The 5,766-nt window shown below is 31.9% G+C and overlaps 1 long non-coding RNA gene across 1 annotated transcript; it reads left to right on the top strand.

Moving 5' to 3' along the window:
• The first annotated feature begins 3,803 nt into the window (after positions 1-3,803).
• On the top strand, positions 3,804-5,295 carry LOC142631851 (uncharacterized). The gene is made up of 2 exons (XR_012843667.1): positions 3,804-4,035; positions 4,198-5,295. It is a non-coding gene; the product is annotated as an uncharacterized LOC142631851 (long non-coding RNA).
• Positions 5,296-5,766: the final 471 nt, after the last annotated feature.

Raw genomic sequence — 5,766 nt, 5'->3', positions numbered from 1 at the left:
GTGCACAAACAACAAATCCACATTCAAAGGAAAATATGATTACTACAACTTTATAAGTTTATATTTAAAAAAAAAAATGCTAGGACCACAATTTTTATCACAACTTGTTTACGTGGCAAGTTGTAAGTGATAGAGTAAAAGCAGTGGGTCAACAATAGGGACGGAGACAAGCTTTGACTTGGGGGCCAATCCCCCCCCCCCCCCCCCCAATTTTAAAAAAAATTAGTATATATTCGGGTACTAATTTTAGCAATTTTGTTCTATAAAATTATACTTTACCCCCTTTTAATAATATCATTAATTCTTTTAAGAGTAATGCTATTGTCACAAACTTTTCTACAATATTTTTACAAACGGTTAAGGTAGAAAATTCATATTGGTTTGCACTTGGCCCACTGCTAACACCACTCTTTGACTTACCAATAACCACTCATTACGTTAGTAATTTGTAAAAAAAATTTGTAGCTCTAGCATTCCTCCTCGTAAAGACCATAAAAAAGCCAATAGATCTAAAATCTAAAACAAAAAATACAAGCCCAAAAAATTAGCAAAACAACAAAAATTAATAATAGTAAATCTAAAACAAAATAAGCCCAATTAACCAATTTTACCCAACACAAAAAACCTGGCCATTTAAAAATTTTAAACAAAATTATTTTGTCCTTACCCAACATCAAAGTCACACACACCAAAAAAAAAAAAAAAAAATCCCTCAAACGGCTAAGTAATAGTAGAGCCAAAGGTCGAAGCTGCCGCACATAGCCAATAACAAACCCACCCCCCCTAACTCTAAGTCCTTGCTTCATCCCTAGTCCACAACTCCATCAGTCATGACTTGCCACTTGAGCAACTTATGACAAAAGTTGTGGTTTTAATATTATTCTTAAAAAGAAGAAGAAGAAGAAGAAAGAGCTTATGTGAACACTTCATGAATGGGCTAGGCCACAAGTTCATATTACAAAGAGAAACTAATGGCCATGAAAATCTAGACCTCTCTAAACGTGTGATATTAGTGAGACACGTGTTTTATACCTTTGGTGCAAGAAATACTTTCTCCTAAACCTGACTTTTCATGATAGTCTATATCAAGTATTAGAATTTCACAGTGGATAGCGGATTCGAATGATTATAACAAGCGAAGGCTCTAATTTAGAAATTCTAAAGTGGTTTTTCTTCCTCCTTTTTCTTGTACAACAAAAGTGAATTATCACTTCATTGAGCATTAGAAGAGCATCAACTCACTAGATTTTTTTTATGATTAAATTCATTGAAAAATGTAATTGAAGTTTAAAAAATTACATTTGTGTTGTTGTACAAATGATATAGCAGCAAGATTGAAAAAGGGTTACAGATTTATATTCTTTCTTGAGGCAGAGAGACAAATTCTTTAAAGAGAACTGCCACACTCTTTATCTTGTTACAAGTTCTGGCTATGAGCTCAGATCAAGCACATTTTTTGAACATCACATATGGAATCAAATGAAGAACATGCACAATTATGGAGCAGATTCACATCATACAATCATTTGTGTCATTACATACTTCATCTTGCAATGCAAACAAAATCCCCAACATATATCAGCACCATATACCTCAAATATGGTAATCCATGCAAAGTAGTACTACCAACTTTTGTTCTTCTTTCATAATTCCAAAATCTGTTCTAAAGGCAGATGGCCTGGACAAAAACAGATTATAAGTCTCCATCACGTTATCTATAACTAATAATTATACTGAGCAGAGAAGAATTATATTAGTCATCAATGTGGTTAGTTTTCAAAAGCAAGTCTCATGAGCTTCCTGTGAAGTATGTTGTGGGCTAGAAGTTTGATTTTGAAAGAGAAGTTCTAAAAAGCTCAAAGAGAGCACTCAAAAAAAAAAAAAAAAAAAAGCTCAAAGAGAAATATGACATTTCTCTTTGAGCAAATATGACATTTCCTTTTTCTTGTTTATAGCTGTTGCAATTCAACATAAAACCATTTTAACCCAACAGTTTAGTTTACAGGAAGGTGGTCTAAAACTAAAACTTGAAATTTTCAAACATATCTCAAAACACTTTTAATTCATTTTTTACATTTAATATAAATCCTGTCACAATTCAATATCTAGAAAATCATGAGATTGCTAAATATTAAATACTAAATACAATGGCAGAAAAGTTTTTAATTAAAATTTTAAAACTGAAATAAGTCCTATTACATAGGATTGTAAAATGCATCAAAATATAAATTGTCACTATTCTTTTTGAAAATTTCTAATTTAGAATACATCAATCTAAAATAAAACCTGTCACACAAATTAGTACACAAAAAGAGGATAATAAGATTGGAAAATTTGAAATAAAGTCTATTACAATTCTTTCGGAAAGTTTCTAATTCAAAATACATTCATATGAAATAAAACTTGACACAATTCAAAATACAAGAAGATGATTCTCTCCACCACAATTAAAACGTTATATAAAAAAAGAAAATGATAGCATTTAACCCATCATCTCCAAACAAAACTTGTTTGTAATTCACTCCTCTTGGAATTGTTGCTGCATGACATCTAACAATAGATTTTGTGAAAAAAGAGAATACCCAAATTGTAAAAACATATTAGAATAACAAAATTTTAAACAGGCACTGAACAATTCTCATGAGAAATTTTCAAAATCCTTTTACCAGGCTATATTCAATCAAAAATTGAAATTTGGAAAGGTAAAAAAATTGAAAATACTCATGATAACTCCCAAAATAAATATACAAAGAGAATATCATTATTATTCAAATTATAAATAATAGTAGTTTCGAATAAAGCGCAAATAAGAGGAGACCTTATTAAGGATTTTACAAGACGTTGCACCAACCATGATACCAGAAATAATTATGATACAAAATTATGTAAAAAAAACATCAATTTTTAAAGAGTTAAGTTATGTTGCTCCTTCCCCTGTGTGTGTGTGTGTGTTTCTCAAAAAAAAGTTATGTTGCTCCAATTTCTAGGCCCCATGGATTGGATCAAATAAGCTATGTAATTGCTACAACATAATTAATCCGATCAAGGGTTCTATAAATGGATGAAATTTCAATCAACAATGCCGTAGAAAAATGACAATAACATCATATCCTCAAATTGTAGAAAAAATATGGATGAAACATTTTACTTCCCTTTGACTAAAACAAAATCAAAAAAATTTAACAATTTGATCAAGGTCAAGCAATTGCTACTATTATTAATAAATCATTGTGTGATCCTAGAGTCCCACATTGCTTGTGGAAGCTTAAAGAGATATACTTATAAAGAGTGATCTTTATAACAATGTGTAAATGTATTTTCTTAAAAATAAAGATTCAATCTACCATTGTCTTAGTTCGTCTCTTTCAATGAGGAGGTTAGTGTCTTAGCTCTTTGTCTCTTTCAATGAGGTTAGTGTCAGTGCCTGTCAGTGTCTCTTCCTGGGTGTTTCATTTTCTTCTTTAATTCTATCTTTCATTTATTTGGTTGGTAAAATAAAAAAAAAGAGTATATTTTTATTTTTAAGAAATGCTATGTAAACAATATTTTCACAACAAATTTTATGTAATAGGTTGTTACGGGTTGTTATTAATGAAGTAGAAAATTAATTTTAATAATAAATTCAAATTAGAATAAAAAAAATAACTCACTACCTATAATTTGTTGAGAAAATATTGTAAAAATATTATCTTTTACTTTTTGGGCCACGGAAAAATCACACACTCCATGTTTCCACCTCATATATTTTTTCTTTTCTATTGTTCAACCAAACAGCGGAAAGGATTTGCCTTCCTTACTCTTCCCTTCCCCTTTCCAAACACAGTGTATAGCGTTGATGATTTCTCTTTCTCTTCAAAACCGCTTCTCTCTCATCCTCTTCCTTCGTCTTTCTCAGAAACTCCAGCCAAATAATAATAATTACATTGATGGGTATGGCATCCTTATCGGTACAGAACCCTTGTGAGCTTCAATGGAAGTTTGTCGTTGCAGGTCTAGGGTGCCGTAATGGCCTGTTGAGAAACGTGGATTGTAGAGGTTGGACTTTGATTAAAACCCCAAACCCCTCGTTTGGGCATAAATAGATCGCATTGATACTGATTTTCTTTATCTTTGTTATCCAATTTACAAATTTGATTGTTGCTTGGATTCTTTTTTTGTTTGTTTAATAATTGATATTCGTTTTTCATTCTTAATCAGCGTCAATTCAGATGAAGCTGTGAGCTCAACGATCAGATTGAAAGCTTTTATTTCGAAAGCTTTTCATGGCCTGTCGAAGACATGATGAAAGGATCAATTTTTTTTTTTTTTTAAATTATTGATCTTCTTAACCTTTTGTTTTCTACAAGTTTCAGCTTAAAAAAGGCTGTGATCAAAGTGGGGGAACCAATTTATAAAGCTCTTGATTTCCTACTGAACAGGTTTGGGTTCTCCTTCGTTTTTCAATTTTTCAAATTTGATTCCTATTTGCCTTTCGCTTTCTACCAGTTTCAACTTAAATTCGGCTGTTAATTTATTGAAGCTTTCAATTTTGGAAGCTTTTTATCACCTTTTGAACAGATTTGGTTTGGGGCTAGCTTCTGGATATGCATAATTTGGGATTATATAGATGGGTTAGATAAAGCATATTATGTCTATTATATTTAGTAATATGTAATTGTTAAAATTATTGGTTGAAGTTGGAAGGGAAGTTAATTGTTAACTCTCTGTTTCATGGCTGTATATTAATTGATTTTTTTTTTTAGGCTGTCCATTTTCATTTGAGATTTGTTTTATGTGAGTTGAGTTTTTTAATTATTTCTCAACTCTTTGTTCCATGGCTGCATCAGATATCTAATTTCCGGGGTGTTGTGAGGAGTGTGGGTGATTGCCTTTTGGGAATTTATTGACTGATTGTCAGCCATTGTTTTGGTTGCTATTTATTTTTAGTATTGCTCACTGGTGCTGCGTCTTATTCACTTGTTTACTTTCTTTGTCTTAATTGGGTGCTTATTGGAATCCAAGGAAGGTATACAGCCCAATTTCTTATTCCCCTTTGATATGCTCTCCATTACTTTGATTCGTCTTAAGGGGAGTTATTATGCGCAATGGGCCAGGCTGTTGAGGTTTTTCTTTTGATAGTAAGAAGTTTACTTATCTAAATAATGATCTCCCTCCTATTATGGATCAGGAGTTGTTTGTAGAAAAGTATGGAATCCAAAATAAGTTGGAGCCAAGTATTTTTGCCCACTACCAAACTTGTGTGGGAACAAGCCTACGAGCTAAAGTCTGGTGTCAATTCTGAGTATTGTTAATTTCTATCTTTTTCTTCTTCTATACAACCCCGAGTTAAGCCCTTACTCTTGCCTATGAAAACCATAAAACCTCACATAATTTCTCAATTCAGTAGTCATAATTTCCTCTTTCAAGGGGAAGGGGGTATGTGTTGTTTTGCTTGGTTGTTTTTTGAGCTCTTTGAAGATCTAAGAAAAGAGTTGCCTATTATCATTGTTAGGGCATATTCTGATTAGTATAAAATTAGCAGGAAGGAAAGGGGAAAATGCATTTTTCTGTACTGGCATGGTTGTATGTTTTCTTTTAAGTTTTTCAAGCTTCTCTGATATTTAAGGCCAATGATAGATGAGCTTTGTGCATCCAATGAAAACATAGTGTGAATGAGATGGAAAAAAGAGGAAGAAGAAATGGGTTTCATTCCTTTGCAAGTTGGGTTTCTTGTTATGCTTGTTAATTTAAAATAGTCAACGCTTGAGATTTGACCAGATTTTATGC

The sequence above is a fragment of the Castanea sativa genome, chromosome 4, assembly GCF_040712315.1.
Source record: "Castanea sativa cultivar Marrone di Chiusa Pesio chromosome 4, ASM4071231v1".
Classification (NCBI taxonomy): domain Eukaryota; kingdom Viridiplantae; phylum Streptophyta; class Magnoliopsida; order Fagales; family Fagaceae; genus Castanea; species Castanea sativa.
This window is presented reverse-complemented; position numbering and strand designations above follow the sequence as displayed.